Source organism: Canis lupus, chromosome 3 (assembly GCF_011100685.1).
Source record: "Canis lupus familiaris isolate Mischka breed German Shepherd chromosome 3, alternate assembly UU_Cfam_GSD_1.0, whole genome shotgun sequence".
NCBI classification, from domain to species: Eukaryota; Metazoa; Chordata; class Mammalia; order Carnivora; family Canidae; genus Canis; species Canis lupus.
This window is the reverse complement of record NC_049224.1, coordinates 72,577,748-72,595,491: the sequence shown is the minus strand read 5'-3', so window position 1 is coordinate 72,595,491 and position 17,744 is coordinate 72,577,748. Positions and strand designations below refer to the sequence as shown.

The window sequence follows — 17,744 nt, the reverse complement described above, 5'->3', positions numbered from 1 at the left end:
ATTCACTGGCGTTCCCTGCTGGTATCAGCTGCCTTCAGCTTGCCTCTTCCACATCTTTCTCTCATCCGGCTCTGTCGTGGCTTCCTTCCCACCGCATGGCCAAGCAGAATGATTCATGACCACCCTCAGTCATGTCCTCCTTTGACCAGCTCTGTCGTCCCACCCTGACTCCGCAACAGGCTTTACATGGCAATCCCAGCAGTCATCTGAGGGCATCTCCACATGCAGCAAGAACCCCCCCCAGTCTTTGCCTTTCTGAATCTCCCTTCCTCGCTGATGACTTTAGATCCAACTCAACGATAAAACTGCATTAATTATACCAATGACATGAGATTGTTGGATGTTATGTCAAGTCGTTCAGTGCCTGGTATGCAGTAGGCGCTCAATCAAGGTAGGAGCTATTATTTTTTGTTACATTTTGGGACCCATGGTCTATACCATGAGATCTCAACAAATGGTAAAGAATGTTAGAACTTCACTCTTTATCTTTTTAACACAAATAACTTTTTTTCTTTTTTTCTCCTAAAATATATTAGTCGGCAGGAAAACACGGCATCACTATCCCTTTAGTGATATTATCAGCCCAGAGTAGAGTAAGCTGAGATAAAGAAAGGGCTCTGGAAGATTCATCGACTGTCTCCTTCCCTATGGAGAATTTTTTCTGACTTGGGAAGCAAATGGAGTCTTAGGACTCTGGCCATAAATGATGCACTAAAACAGGCAAACCAACACACGAAAATGACCATCTGGCATTCTTGCGCACCAGGCACGGGGGTACTATGGAAATGCTGCCATGGAGGATTTAGCTGTTGCTTGTCATTCCTAAGATTTGCCCAAAATATTCTGGTTTCGTATCATGCTCACTTAGCGAGTTTTCACCTATCATTCCATTACACTCAGAGCTCACACATACTGAGGAATCGCCCCCTATCAAATCACTCCAGGTTCCTTAGAGGTGTTATAAGCAGGCCAGCCTGGGTGGCTCAGTGGTTTAGCGCCACCTTCGGCCCAGGGCCTGATCCTGGAGACCTGGGATCGAGTCCCATGTCGGGCTCCCTGCATGGAGCCTGCTTCTCCCTCTGCCTGTGTCTCTGCCTCTCTCTCTCATGAATTAATAAATAAAATATTTTTTAAAAAAATAAAGGTGTTATAAGCATGTTCCCTGTCTTCCCATACCTTTCTCTCATGGGCATCACATGTAAGTATAAAAAATAATTAAATAATGGTACAAAATAATGGTACAAAATAGTACAAAATTAACTAATGGTACAAAATTAAATAATGGTAAAAATTATGGTACAAAACAGATCATTCAAATAGTTTGAATCAGGGACAAAGGAAAATGGCATGGACATCATGCGATTTTCTGATCTTGCCACTGTACATGTCCTCAGCACCCCCTTCCACTACCACTTTGTCCCTGGATGCTGACCCATGTGGCCTAGGCTCCCTTTGCCTCGGCAACCCCACTGAACTAAGCCAATAGAGGCACAGGCATAAGACCGAGAGGCTGGGGGTAGAACAAGGTCAGAGTATTTATCCCCTAAATTCTCTCCCTTGTGGGTGATGAAAGGGTGGCCACAGCCTGATCCAGGCTCCTGACAGGGCCTCTTCATTTAACTATTTTCTCTGGGCTCTTGGCAGTACTTCACAATCTCTTGTTGGTTTCCCTAAACCCTGATAATCCCTTTATTAATTTCTCCTCAATTATCCTGTTGAGTGTCCATCTGTTTCCCATTGGGCATCTGACTGGGGTAGCCACCTCCCCTTCCTCCCACCAAAGATAAAGTCACTCTAGAAACTGGAGTTTGTTGCAAAACAACTTAGCTGATGTGGGGAGGGGGAGGGAACACCTTAAATCAGGGATGTTTAACCAAGATTTCAAGCTCTTAGATCAAATATGTAATGAATGCCTGCTACCTGGAAGCTCTCTGCCAGGTGTTGGGGACATGTGGGAACCAAGAACTTACACACTTTTGGGGAAAGATGACCACACATAAGCCATCAAATGAGATCATTTCAGGCAGCGGAAGTGCTATGAAGTCAAAAGAGCAGGGCACTGGGTGGAGACCAACAGGGATGAGTACATGGAGGCCACCCCAAGATACCAGCACTGACAACTGGATAAAGAAAAGGAGATAGAAAAGGAGGGAGCCTAGTGAAGACCTGAGGGAAGAACATTCTAGGCACAGACAAGGGCAAACATCCTGCAGCAGGAACAAGTACATTTGTTTGTGTGTTTTGTGTGTAACTCCAGGAACAGGAGCCTATAAGCTGGAATCTGGTGAGGGAGGCAGAGGTGTGGCAGCCGAGGCTGGGGAAGTGGCCAGGGGTCCTGTGGCGGAGCAGTGAGGGATGCCACGGGAGAGTGTTAAGCTTTGCAGAGGGACACTTGGGAAGATGAAGAATTAGGAAACATCACACAGGGGTGGTTCGTTTGTGTTTTGGAGGAAGACTCTCCCTTGGTCGGTACAATCTGCTTGTGAGAGGATGGGGGACGGGGTGTGTAGTGAGATTAAGTTGTCCCTTGTCAGAAGAGAGCCCATAACCCCAACAGAATGTGATTGATTAATTGATTGATTGATTGATTGATTTGTAGGCTCCACAACTAACATGGGGCTTGAACTAATGAACCTGAGATCAAGAGTCACACACTCTACTGACTGAGCCAGTTGGGCACACCCCCACCCCAACCCCGACAAAAAGTACTTCAAAACATAACCCTGAAAGCATTCTGAGCATGTGTGTGGGTGGACAGGGCTGGTGGTGGCATCAGGGACAACAGTCCCTCAAGAGGGTAAAGCACAAGAGGAAGCAATGGCCACTATACCCGAGCCATCCGCCAGCCTCACTCTCCGTCTCCAGCCCGCAGAGCACTGTCCTCACCACAGCCCACACAGACCTCACTCTTTATCCCCTAGGCCTGCTTCCCTTCCCCTGTGCCCACCTTAGCAAGTGGAGCTCCATCCCCCAAGTCACTGTGCAAGAATCCTGGCTGGTGTCTGACTCCTGCTCCCTCCCTGCCTTCACTCAGTCAATCACCAAGGCTTTAAGCCAGTTCCCCTCCTTGCTCCTCTCCTCCCTCCTGGACACCACCATCATCGTCCTCATTGTCATCGTTGTCATCTTGTTCTTTTTAAAGAAACTGACTAGTTACAATTTTAAAATTTAGATATAGTTGACATGTAACACTCTACTAGTTTAAAGTATACAGCATAATGATTTGATATTTGCATATATTGCGAAAGAATCACCACAAGAAGTCTGGCTAGCTTCCACCACCACTGCAGAGTCACCTTGACTTTCCAGATCTGGCCCCTTCCTCTCTGTCCCAAAGCCAACCTCTGGGTTCAGATTCCTCACTCATCTCAGACTCCGGCTGTAGCCTTACAGGATTCCACCTCTAATGCCAGTCCTCATTGCCAAAGTGATCTTGCCAAAACTGGGACTGGGTTGTATCACTTAATACCAACTAGTTAGCAAAGCATACCAAGTCCTCCAGGATCAGTTCTCCAGGCTGATGTGCTGGCTCAACTTCATCTTTCCATATGGTGACCCAGCTATTCCGTTCAAGCTACTGACATCTCCAGAACACACTGTGTTCTGGCTGCAGGCTGTTCCCATGTGTCTATCCCAGGCCCTCTACCTGTCTCTTCTCCAACACAATGCTGACTCTCAATACCTGCTCGTTATCAGCCAATCACTTGTCACGTCAGTCTTTTCTGATCATCACCCTTGTGGCATCTCATTCCTGCCCCTGCCCACACAGGACTCTGCCAAATTCCATTGCGACACCTGTGACACTTGTTACCCGGATCAATAAACTCTCTCTCTCTTGACTATTTAATAAGCTCTTGGAAGGCAGGAGCTTTGTCACTCATCTTAGTATTCCTAGTGCCTATCAGAGAACTTGGCACATAGTAAGTGCTCAATACATACTCATTAATAAAATCTTAGTAGAGATATGGAGTGTGCCAAGTACAGAACACAAAGTAAGAGAAGAGAAAGTTCAAGATCAAAGGCTGATTGCAGAGTGGGGCAAAGAACAAGAAAGGAGAAAAGAACAAAGTAAGGCCAAGGATAAGCTCAAGGAGAGCAAGTAATTTTCATAAGACACTACTTGCGAATGAATGGCAGCTCTGACACAGCCTTCCAGATCCAACAGCAAGATAGTAGGTAGGGTCTTTGAGGACAATGGTGGATACTTTACAAGGAATAATAATAACAACAATAAGGCAACTTCATAATCAATAACAATTAACAACAGAGCACTTCTCAGGTGCCAGGCACTTTACATGGGTTATAACTTTTAATCCTCATAACAACCCTATCACATAGGGACCACTATTGTCCCATTTTATTGATGAGGAAAACCAAGGCTAAGCACGTTTAAAACACTAGTTTTAGGGCAGCCCCCGTGGCCCAGCGGTTTAGCGCCACCTTCAGCTGGGGGTGTGATCCTGGGAACCCGGGATTGAGTCCTACATTGGGCTCCCTGCATGGAGCCTGCTTCTCCCTCTGCCTGTGTCTCTGCCCCCTCTCTCTCTCTGTCATGATAAATAAATAAAATCTTAAAAAAAAAAAAAAAAAAACACACACACACACACTAGTTTGAGGTCACACAACTAAACAATGCAGATCGAGAATTCAAGCCCAGGTATGCCTGACTCCAAAACCTGAGCTTTGAACCACAATTACTCTAGTGCTTATAGCATAAAATATTATTTAAATGCTTTGTAAAGCTACCTATAACTAGAGTGATTAAACCATACTGTTGAATGGCTCTCTTAACCAGCTGAGTTGTTTCAAACTTTAGATGAGATTTCCCCCAGGGTAAGTGGAATTAAATATGTGATGTAGTTTTGCAGTCAAAAAGTATCTAAGACCACTTGGGTTTGACAAGCTTAAAAAAACAAACAGAATTATTAAATATATTTTGTGATTTGCTATGGCACAGAATTTGTTGTTCATGTTTTTAACCAAGCTCATTGTGATGTTCTCACCAGGTAAACAGGTGAGAGAACTTTGTGGACCATGGCATGGAACCTTTTGTTCTAAACACAACAAACCAATAGTGCTGTCCGTATTAATATTATGCAAGACACTTACATGTTTTAAATTTTGTGGTAGCCACATTTAAAAAGTACAAAAACCAGGCAATATTAATTTTAATATATTTTTTAACTCTATGTATCTGAAACATTATTATTTCAACATGTAATCAGTATAAAAAATTATTAAGGGGAGCCTGGCTGGCTCAGTGGGTGGAGCATGCAACTCTTGATCTTGGGGTTGTGAGTTCGAGCCCCAAGTTGGGTTAGAGATTACTTAAAAAATCTTTAAAATATAGGCTTACAATTATTAATTACTAAATGAGATATTTCACATTGATTTTTTAAAAAAAAAGAGTTTATTTGAGAGAGAGCGAGAGAGGGGGAGAGAGAGAACGAACAGGAGGGAGAGTCAGAGGGAGAGGGAGAAGCAGACTCTCCACTGAGCAGGAAGCTGAATGCAGGGCTCGATCCCAGGACCCTGGGATCATGACCTGAGCTGAAGGCAGATACTTAACCAACTGAGCCACCCAGGAGCCCCTTCGTATTTATTTTTAACAAAGTCTTTAAAATTTGGCCATGTATTTTACATGTATAGCACATCTCAATCTGAATGCAAAATTATAAGAAATCATCTCTATGACATAAAATTTATAGTTAAAAAAGTGGATTCACACATTCAAGTTGCTCCAAACATACATACAAGCCTCCCAGTAAAGTTGCATTCAACAAAAAAAATACTCTACACTGGAACACCGGGGTGGCTCAGTTGGCTAAGGCTAAGCGACTGACTCTTGGTTTTGGCTCAGGTCATGAGCTCATGGGTTGTGGGGGTCAAGCCCCACATCAGAGCTCACTGCTCAGGATGGGAATCTGCTTGGGATCCCTCCCTCTGCCCCTCCCCCCACATGCACATGCTCTCTCTCAAATAAATAAATAAATATATCTCTAAAAAAAATACACTGTTCCTGCTTTTAGATTTAAATTGAAAAATTCAGCTCAGTCACACTGACCACATTTCAGTAGCCACCAGGAACCAGTGGCTATTGTGTTGGACAGTACATCTATATAACTCATGGGGTTTGTTGGGTTTTTTTTTTTTGTTTTTTTTTCCTACCTGCTCAAAAGGGAAAGGTCAGAAAGCTGACAGGAGGGCTAGCTACAAGGTGAAGTGATTATTCCCTACTTATGGGGTGAATACTTTTTCATTTACTACTTCCATTCAAGTCATGCAACATGCGTTTGAAAAATAAGGCAGAAAAATATCTGTGAGGAACATTATTAATTCATTAGTTTGCTTTTCTAACAGGTTGTACTTGGGGTCATTAAATGAATATCTAGTCCATGTGACTGGACTACTTAAAGATTTTATCCCAACAAATCCTTGTTTGCAAAAATCAAGAAAACTAAGAGGATTAGGTGTTTCCATGTTAGCTAAACTAGGAAAACAGAGTTGCTGCTGTTTATTTTAAAACTTTACTGTGCACAGGAAAAAAAATTGTATGGAATGAAATTCATGTGCCAAATAAAAAATGAAAAGGGGAAAATAGGATCAAGTTCCTTTGAGCCTAAAGTTCTTATGAATCCTTTTCATTTCAGAGCCCCAGAGCAAGCCTGAAATCACCAAGACCTGCGACTTTTATTGCAGAAGTAAAGAAGCAACTAAATTACCCCATATATATACCTAATTGTTTCATTAGGCTGTAATAAACTGACCTTTAAAGGTCTTGTGTAAAGAAAAAGTGCACACATTACACAACAGCCTATTATTTCCTTGCCTCATACTGGCCGTCTTGGTTAACCGGGGTAATCACATTGGTGGTGCTTCTGGGGCAAAACTCGTCTTAGCATCCGTACTTCCCAACGAAATCAAAGCAAACGCAGGCATCTTCAGAAGACAGAGGTGTCTCAGCACAGGATCAAGCAGGGTTTATTAACAATGCTCCTACTGTTACTAATGAGATTGGACAGATCATCCATCAACCACCACGCAAAAAACATAGCTCTTTAGGGCATAGAGGCTGTTTTTATGCATTGCTGATGCCCAGCACCAAATATAATAGCTGGCATATAGTAAGCACTCTAGAAATATTCGCTGAATGAATGAATGAATGAATGAATACACCCCAGGGGGTGAAAGTGGAATAAGCATTCTTCGGTAGCCTAGAAGGTGGTAAGCAGGATGGCAAACTTTCTCTCTTCCCACATGACTCATGTCCCTAGCCCCACCCACCCACCCAAACTCCTTCCCTAAAGTACACCTGATGTATCAAATCCACCCAATTCTAAAAGGGTTCACTGAGTGCCCAACACTGGGCTAAATGACCACAGGACAGAAAAAACAAGAGAAGAGAGGGTACACATCGTAAAGAATTAACATGTTAGGGAGATGCCCTAAATGCCTGTCCTCCACCTCCCACTCCTCTGTAGAACATGTTAAATGTGGACACAACCATGTTGTAATCTGCCAGCTATGTCCTGTTGAGGTTTGGGGTAAAGAACCTTGATGAGGGACACCTGGATGGCTTCAGTGGTTGAACGTCTGCCTTTGGCTCAGTCATGATCCCTGGGATGGAGTCCCACATCAGGCTCCCTATAGGGAGCCTGCTCCTCCCTCTGCCTAGGTCTCTGCCTCTCTCTGTATGTCTCTCATGAATAAATAAAATCTTAATAAACAAAACAAAACAAAAGAACTTTGTTGAGTGGTGGCAGTGGTGGGCACCTTCCCTAGAGAATGTGATTATTCCTAATGTTACACACTCTGAAACAGAAAAGGCTCCTCCAACCAGAAAAAGAATCTGGAAGATGAGACTTTGACCACCAGGAACAGAAACTGCCATTTGGAGTTTTCTCTTGCGTGGAGATTCAGACTTTGGAGGATGCTCCTGGGGAACCAGACTAACAGCAACCTCTATTTCTTGGAAATGAGAGGGAAGGAGACTGGGAGCAAAGGCCCAACTACCAGCAACAGTGGAAAAGCCTTATCTTATTAATCAGAATATCTAGCTGCATATAACTTTCTGCATTCATCCTACCTCCTTCAAGCATCCTACATCCAGTCTAGACTCAAACTTTAAAGTCAGAACAGTGCTCCTGAGAATAGCCAGGTGGAGGTAATATAATGGATGAGCCAAGAAGATGGTCCTTAGAAAGAAAAGTCAGAGCTAGGAGGATCCAGCCACTCCTCTTCACTAGTGACACTGCCCATTGTCAGCTTGGAAGATCTGAGTTCCCTTCTCAGGGTGCTTTGTGGGTTTCCTTACAGAAGACCGTGCCTACACCCTAGCCACTGAAACATACAGGATGATGGAGGCGATGCTTTCAGAACAGCTGTGCACAGGCAGTGAACAACTATTTTAGGTAAAAGTGTGATCTTAGGCCTATCACAGGACTACCTTGGACATCAGTGTCCTCTTTCATAAAATGAGGGGTCTGGACTGAATAGGACCAAAGGGAAATTCCTACTCTGACATAAGCTACCATCCTAAATATGAAAAATGTGATATTACACCAAGTGCTTGAAGAGCTGAGAATGGAGGACTCTACCTACACTGGGGCAGGGGCGGGGGTGACACTGAGAGAAGACCAGGGACCCTGACCCCTCACTCTTCCCCATGGTTCCTAGTGTTCACTCACCAATAGACATGTATTAAGACCATGTGCCAGGCACTAGATTGAGGGGTGAGGGGGGTATGGGGAGAGATACCAAACCTATGAAGACAAAACATGTGGATTCGCCCTTTCCTTCCACTTCTATGAATTCTCCAACTGACTTCACTAAATAAAATACTGGAGGGGCTGGGTGGCACACTTTCCTTAAACCTTCAGAGCCTTGGCTTCTAGGTCTATAGTATGGGCATAATGACCCCCTTCAAAGGTCATTGTGAGGATTCTCTGAGATGCCCAGGGCAGGGAGTTAGGAGGGAAGTTCCCCTGATTAGGACTGCTAAGTAAATTAGAGAAGTAAACAGTAGTGCCTGAAACAAATGCCGGTTACTGATATTTTCACTGTTCTCATTTCAGGGAAGTGAAAACATGGCAATTATGGTTCCAAAGAATTACAGTGACCTGCCCAGGTTCAAGCTAATGAAGCCAGGACCTAAAATTGAGCCCTCTACCAAACAGCACCCTAAGTGCCACTACTGTCTATGTTTTTCTTACTTGTCTGGAACTTGCCAGAATCTGTGTTTGGTCTGGCCAGTTTGTGGGGCCCAGCTGTGTCAGCTGGAAAGGGGTCACCAGCCCTATGGCTGCTCTTCTGAGTTCCCACTTCCTTGAGGTGCGGGAAGCTCTTCCAGACCTAGATCTAAGGACCTGCAACTCAAAGGACAAGTGATGCGCAGCACAACGATGTCCTGGAGTGGAAGCAAAAATTTGGACCTCAGATAAACAATCATTTTCCTTTGCTAAATATGGCAACCATAGGCCAAGAGGAAGCTCAAGACTGCCAGCAAGGTGAGTGCTGTAGGCTTTGTAGGGGAACATTCCAGCTTCCCAGAGGCTTGGTCATTTAAAATTCAATGCTTCTCCGCCAAGGTAATTATTTCTGGGGTGGTTTCCCTTTAGGATTTGAAGTGTCACAAGCAATGATTCAATGAGAATAATGACAACACCTGGAAGGTTCTTACATGTGTCAAATGCAAATTGAAATTCTCCATAAGAAGGACCAACTAACCGAGAAATGTTAGGGTAGGAGACAAAGGCAGGACACACTCCCTTAAAAACACTAAAGCACTGAAAACCTAAGCGATTTTGTTCCTGAAATTCACTGACTGGGATGAGGGCCTAGAAGCTTCTTAGGTGTGACAGTAGCCAGACCGTGATCAAAAAGACAAAATAATTTTTGTTCCCACTATGTCTGTTCTCTTGGCTGCTAGTCAGAGACAGCTGCCTCCCTTGGTCTTAATGCAGTGATGAGCTGCTTACAGGTATAAATTACTGTGCTACAATTAAGATTCCAAAGAAAGATCCTGTATTCACTGGCCCAAAGGAGTAGATTGCATCATTAATTTATTAAAAAAAAAAAAAAAGAGTGGGCGGGGCAGAAACCAGGGCTTCCAGGTGACAAAAAAGCAGTAATGAAGTGCTATAATCTCAATCTCACCATCCCTCCTTCCTTTTTCTCTCTCTCTCATTGGCAATGGAAGAGAGACATTGTCAAACTCCAACAATGTCACACTCCAACAGCAGTTGGGTTGGAATTCTGGCTGATGTGCTTGGTGTTGTGTTCCCTTCCAATCCCTTTTTGGTGTGCCATCAAAAATTCCAACATTTGATTTGTGGTTGCTTAGGTCCAAGGAAGGGGGACAGAGGGGCAACAGCCAAAGGGTTTCCTTTTGAGATGATGAAAAGGTTCTAAATTAATTGTGATAAATGACTGTTTAATGTTAAATAACTGTTTTGTCTAAATGTTGTAGAACTAACGGTGGTGATGGTTGCATGTACCTGCGGATATACTAAAATCCAATGCTCTAAATTTAGAGTGGCAGATGTGTGAGGCAACTTCACAATTATCTTGGCGGGTGATGGGTTTTACCTGTGACACCAGAAGGGCTCCCCAGTGGAGGGACATTGGAGGGAGTTCTCTAGGTAGGAGACACATTGCATTGGAAGACATATGGCAGAAAGAGCATACAATGTTCACGGATTGGCAGGAATTTGGTGTGAGGTAAATGTGTATAGAAACTGAATCTCTAAAAATTTATATATATACTTTTTTTTTTTTTTTGGATGCCTAGGAGAGATTCACTATGGTAATCCCAGAGAGAATCACTTCTAAAAATATGTTTTACAACTCAGGAAAAATGTGTATTCATTAACCAAGGGGTGCTACGCTTGTTGTTAATAATGTCTCCTCACAAGGCGCTTGGGTGGCTCAGTCAGTTAAGTGCTTGCCTTCAGCTCAGGTCATAATCCCAGAGTCCTGGAATCAAGCCCCACCAGTCCCTGCTTCTTCCTCTACCACTCCCCCTGCTTGTGCAAGCACGCTTTTTCTCTCTCTCTCAAATAAAAAATAGTGTCTCCTCACTTTTACCATTTCCCACTCAGACTTCAAACACAGAATCTTAGACCTTTGCTTTAAAAGTCCAATGTTCTCCACTACTACCAAATACTTCATTTCTTCAAACTCCCCCCCCCTTTTCTTAGCTCTTCCTTGGACTGAGATTTCAGTAGTAGGGAGTCTGCAAAACTTAGCATCAACAGGAAATACAGGGGAGGCATCATTTCACAACCAACAGCTTATTTTCCTCTTACTTACACCAGCTCCATCACACTTTAAAGAAACTATACTATTAGATAATGTAAAGCTAGATTGTGTCCTTCAGGGTGCTTTCCTGACTTTTTGGTTTACTAACCTCTCTATTCAATTTAACTTCAATGAAAACAATTTGGGACATATTTGAATATAAAAACACGAGGTAGGGACCCCTGGGTGGCTCAGCAGTTTAGTGCCTGCCTTCACCCTAGGGCATGATCCTAGGAGTCCAGTCCGGCATTGGGGGTCGAGTCCCGCATTGGGCTCCCTGCATGGAGCCTGCTTTTCCCTCTGCCTGTGTCTCTGCCTCTCTCTCTCTCTCTGTGTCTCTCATGAATGAATGAATGAATGAATGAATGAATGAATAAATAAATAAATAAATAATAAATAAATAAAAATCTTTTTTTAAAAAATGAGGTAATATTTTTTATAACTTTGTGAATTAACATTTTCTTATCAAACTTGGCACAAAAAAGAATCATCTCAATCAAATCACTTTACACCCATGGGGCTGGCTATTATTTAAAAAAACAAATTAACAGGAAATAACAAATATTGGTGAGGATGTGGTGAAACGAGAATGTGTGCACTGTTGGTGGGAATATGAATGGTGCAACTGCTATGGAAAAACAGTATGGCAGTTCCTCACAAACTTAAACATAGAATTACTATATAACCCAGCAATTCCAGTACTAGATATACACCCTAAAAGGACTAAAAGCAGGGACCCAATGGATATTTGCACACAAATATTCAGAGCAGTGTTATTCACCATAGCCAGAAGGTTCCTCAAGCCACGTGCTCATCCCCCAGTAAGGAGATAAAACGTGGCATATACATGCTATGGAGTATTACTTAGTCCTAAAAAGGAATGCAATTCTGACACATGCTACAACATGAATGTACCTTGAGGACACTATGCAAAGTGAAATAAGCCAGTCATAAAAAGACAAATACCATACAACTCCATTTTTATGAGGTATCTACACTAGTCAAATTTAGAGACAAAGTAAAATGGCGACTGCCAGGCACTGGAGGAAAGAGAATGGGGAGTGATGGTTTAATGAGTTTCAGTTTGGGAAAATGAAAAAAAGTTCCAGAGATGGATAGTTAAAATGATAAATTTTACCACAATAACAAGTTTTTAAAAATCATCTTTCATTTCAGGTGTGGTCCAAATGCAGATCCCCAGGCTCAACTCAGAGTGACTAGGAAGCAGGACTCAGGCTGCACATACTCGAAGAATCCCTGTCCCTTATGTCAATATATGGACATGCAGGTGTGCATGTGAGTTGGGGGGAGGGGCAGAGAAAGAGGGAGAGAGAGAACATCAAGCAGACTCCTCACTGAGTGCAGAGCCTGACATGGGGCTGGATCCCAGGACCCTGAGATCATGACCTGAGCCAAAAGCAGGAGTCAGATGCTTAATTCACTGAGCCACCCAGGGGTCCTCTCATGTCAATATTGAAATGGCATTCTGAATTTTAGTTTGGTTTACTAACCTCTCTATTCAATTTAACTTCAATGAAAAATATTTGGGACACCCTTTCATTATAATAACATTAAATAATCTTTCTATCCAATGACCCATCTTCATAAATGGAAGCCTAAATAATACCTGAGTACAGGAAAGAGACCCATGGAAGGCCACTTCAGATGTGCCTGAAACCCTGATAAATGTATATCCCTACTGATCCAAGGGAATACTTTAGAAAATCATTTTTCCTCTCCTCCCCTCCTCTGCCCACTTCAAATATGAAAGTTTCCACTCTGGCCTCTTTTCTCAGCCAGAACTGTGGCTGAGCAAGGAACAGAAGAGACAGTATATTCTGCTATAGTCAGAGATATTTCTCCTGATTTGAGAGTGATAATGGAGAGATGAGGGCCATTGCGCAACGCTTCTTAGATTGGCTCTTTTGGAGATGTTTTGTAAAACATGTTCCGGTATCTTTCACATTTTTTGTACCGAGATAGCAAATCTGCATGGAGTGACATTGGACCGAGATAGGAAAAGTCAAGGCCTTGTGGGGCGGCAGTCTTCCAGAGCTGAAGACAGAGCTGAGACTCAAAAGTCATAATTGTACAAGTACACATATTACTGGAAGGGGTGTATCAACTGTCATTGCTACTAAACTCCTCTCCTTGGCATTCAAGGCCTTGCCTTGCCAGACCTTAATACTCCCCTCCATTCTCATCTCTCTATGACCCTTCATATATGGGCAAACTGAACTCTTTTCTGTCCTCTATTTTTCCACCTGATATCTCTGTCTCAGCACCTCATGCTGTCCCAGTGGCCTAGAATGTTTTTGCTCTAAATTCCATTGATTCAAATCCTTGTCTCTCCCTGCTACCTCCTTCGAGAAGCGCTTCAAATTGTCCCAAAAAGGAAATCACCTCTCCTGTCTTTCCCTTCCAGTACCTTTTCTGTACCTCTCTGATAGCCTTTATGACACTCTAGTTTTTTTACCCTGTAGTATTTTCCATTTTCTGTCATTCCCTTTTTATTTTGCCAACTCACTTAAAAGCACCCTGAGATTAAAGTATCATTATTCTTTGTATTCCACCTTTATTTCTTTTAAAATTTTATTTATTGATTCATGAGAGACACAGAGAGAGAGAGGCAGAGACACAGGCAGAGGGAGAACCAGGCTCCCTGCAGGGAGCCGGATGTGGGACTCGATCCTGGATTCTAGGATCACACCCTGAGCCAAAGGCAGACACTCAATCATTGAGCCACCCAGGTGTCCCTGTATTCCACCTTTATTGACAGTCACCACGGATGGCCATTTCCTTTTCCTTTGCTAAGAAAACTACAAGGTCTCTTAGCTAACAGACGGACTGCCTGACTTCAAAGCCCAGAAACTCACCACTACACTATCGAGCATTATTCAGCTATTACTGGAAGAGAAAATTATCAGTTGGGACAATTATCTGCATAATTCTGGCTTTGGAAAGGGGAAGATCATACTAAAGAAATAAGGAAAAGGTATCACTACTATCACTTCTCTTTCTGCAAAAGAAATTGAAATAGTCTCATCAACTCTTTGTATAGTTTGTTTAAAAGAACATTTGTTCAGTCACTCCTTGCTGACTTTCGCCTATCTATCTGCAGCCAGTTGTAGATGTGATCTCTTGGTATGTGGTAAGCCAACATTCTAAGAGACAGAAGACAAGGAAAGTGCAAGGGAACGCAATGTGCCAAATCGGAGACGCAAGCAAAGCATATTGCTAAGCTAAGAACTTTCAGGAGAGGGGAGGTGACTATCCTTGGAACTGTTCTTTCTGTCACAGGAGAAATGGAATTTGCTGGTTTTATAGACACAAGGGTGGGAAAAGTGAGAGCAAAGGGGAAACCTTAAAGCAGAGGAATAAGACATTCAGGGATGGGGGCTGAGAGGGGAAAGGTCAATCATTGCTGGTCTCCTGAGACCAGAGAAAAGGAAAAAATATCTAGGTTATTAAAAAAAAAAAAAAAAAAAAAAAGGCCTTTTGTCCATATGAGCCTGCTCCTGGCCAAAGCATGTATACCTACATACCAATCTTGCCCCAGCCAGATTATTTACTCTGTGTTTGTGTGTGTGAATATGGTAGACAAGGGGTCAGCAAACATTTTTGTTTGTTTGTTTTTATAAAAGGCCAAATAGCAAATATTTTAGGCATGGTAGGCCATATAGTTTCAGTTCCAGCTACTCAAATCTGCCACTTTGTACAAAGGCAACCATGGATGATACATCTTTACATTGAATGCCAATAAAATTCTATGTATGGACACCAAAATTTGAATTTCACATAATTTTCAAGTGTCACAAAAGACTGTTCTTTTGATTTTTTTTCTCTAACCATTAAGAACGTTAAAGCCTACGTATTATTTATGTGTATATGTCATATATAGTAAAGGTAAGAAGTCATGTCGGGAAATGGTAATCCTGCATTTAGAGTAGAGGTCACTACTGGGAAGAGAGGAAGAGGGTTGGGATGAAGTCCACAAGGAGCTTCAGGTATCTCTCTAATGTGGTCTTTTGTTTTGTTTTGGTTTTTTGTTTTTGTTTTTGTTTTTAATGTGGTCTTTCTTATGTTGGACTGTGGACACAGGAGTGTTTGGCATACCACTCCTTGTCATTTTCAGTAGGTCTGAAATACTTTAATAAAACAAAGACTCATCAAGCATGTGTGCTCAAGTTCATTTCTATTTTTGCAGTAAGGACCACATCAGTAAAAAATAAATAGCATTTGTGCAGGAAAAACCTATTATTTCAGCTTTTGAATCCTCATATAAGATTTTCATTAGGTTCTCAACAAATAAAAAAACAAGGTACCTGGCAACAATGAATTCACACCTCTTATCCAAAGCATCTTGGTTTTACTTCTGCAAAAAGCATTTTGTTTTCTCTAACAGCACCTTTTTGATTAATTTAGCATACCAGCTGCTAGCATAACTCTACAAAATGGCATACTCTTAAGGCAAAGAGTTATGCTAGGTCCCCAACAGTTGCTTTCTGAAAATTCTTTAGTGTATTATTGCATAGCAGAGTAGTGTGACAAGGATCAAAAGATTAGAAACAATTTCAATTAAGTCCTTCTGCCAATATAGGTAGAGGAATAACCCTTTAATTTTGCCTCAATTTCCAGTGAAAAATAAAGTATGCATTTCATTGACCAAAATTACAGAACTTTAAAATGCTGTTTTAAAGACTCAAAAGGTCACAAATTCTCTGCAGGAATGAAAAACAGAAAATGATATAATAGGATAAGAGTACAAATTAAGCTACTTATAAAAACCCTTTTGATTTAGGGTCTCTACATTCTTCTTCTACCCCATCTCCAGTATCCTTCTGCCCTCTACTCACATGTGTTTAAACTGCAAATGAATTAGGTCAGAAAGTCCTTTGTCCGACAGCCTGAAGGAAGATCTGTCCTTATTGAACTGTAATATTAATGGGCTTACCATCTTTAAGTTCAGCAAACAATTAGTACTGAAAAAGACCGTGCTCTATAACTAAAATAATTAGTTAGAAAAGAAGCCCTTTAAAGTTCAAATGCCCCAAAATAGAGAAAATAGTAACTTCAGAAGGGGGACTTTCGCATCTGAATAAGTAGTATCACCTCCAACCCAGGAAAATGGGGATTAAGTTGGACTAATCTTCAGTGTGGCAAATGATAAATGGCTGCAAAACTTTTGACACACTCTTCCCACTGAGAGGTGGGGTTTTCGTCCCTCCACTCGAACTTGGGTGAGCTCTGTGCCTGCTCTGACCTGAAAGCGACAACCTTTCCAGCTTCCAAGGTCACGCCTGAAGAGACTGGCAGATTGATGTCCTCTCTTGAACACTCACCCTGTGAGTTCTTAGCTGACATGTAAGAAGTCCAACTACTTAGTAGGAGAGACCTAATAGAAAAGTTTGAGACTGTCCCTGCCAAGGTACCAGGCATGAATGAAGCCATCTTGGATTCTAGGACCACACTAGATACAAGTTGAATACTACCAACAGATCCCTGTTGATGCATATATATCAAAATAATCTAAGCTAAGCCTTACTTAAATCATGCCAAATCATGAGAGAGGATAGGTACTCATTGGTGGTTATTGGACTTACTAAGATACAAGGTAGTTTGTTGTACACCAATCAATCATTGGAGCCATTGCAACATTCTGGAACTAATGTAACCGCACACTTTTAATTTCTGGACATATGGCTTTCACTGGAAAGGAGGGATCTTAAGTGGTATTACTCTTGAGAGTAAAACTAGGTCCCACTGATGAAAATTAAGAGAAAGAGGATTCCACATAAATATATGAAAGACTTTTCCAGTATGGTTTTCCATTCTCAGCGTGGTGTGTCTCATGGAAATGATGATCTAATGATCACTGAATGAATTCAAGGCCAAGATAGAAGCAGTGAAGTAACACAGCAACAAAACCCTTCAAGTTTAGAATCAAGAGGACCGTCTAGATCTCATTTGCTCTAATTACCTGTATGTTTTATGGCAAATCTATTTGCTTACTTGTCAAACAAGGATATTAACAGCAACCTCAGAGAACTGTAATCAGTGCCTGGCCCATGGGAAGCTCTGGGTGTGCATACTTATTAGATCACAATTATCACTAACGCTGCAGAAGTATTACTGCATTGGATGGAATGTTGAGCCAGAAAGCCCCTGTGGTCCTATCCAACCGAAAACATGCTAGATGATTTCACGGCCACTCATGGAAAGTTTGTGTTTGCTGAAAGCTCAATGAAAGCAGCCCAAAACACTTTCAATTATAACTCAATCAAGTCCATGGCATTTTCTTTCTGTTAACTTGAGGTCATTTAATTTGTATTTCAGACCCCTAATTATTGAAGCAGAAAAACAGCAAAAGAACAATGGATTTAACTCACATGTCAAAAAAGCTTTGTTTGTTTGTTGGCTTGACATAATTAATTACAAAGCTTCCA

At 42.1% G+C, this 17,744-nt stretch overlaps 1 long non-coding RNA gene across 1 annotated transcript in view; it reads left to right on the top strand.

The window, feature by feature from the left end:
• Positions 1-6,763, top strand: part of LOC106558638 — a 46,828-nt gene extending 40,065 nt beyond the window's left edge. Inside the window, exon 4 of the long non-coding RNA XR_005357271.1 lies at positions 6,651-6,763. This is a non-coding gene — a long non-coding RNA (uncharacterized LOC106558638). The remainder of the gene's footprint in view (positions 1-6,650) is intronic.
• The last annotated feature ends 10,981 nt before the right edge of the window (positions 6,764-17,744 follow it).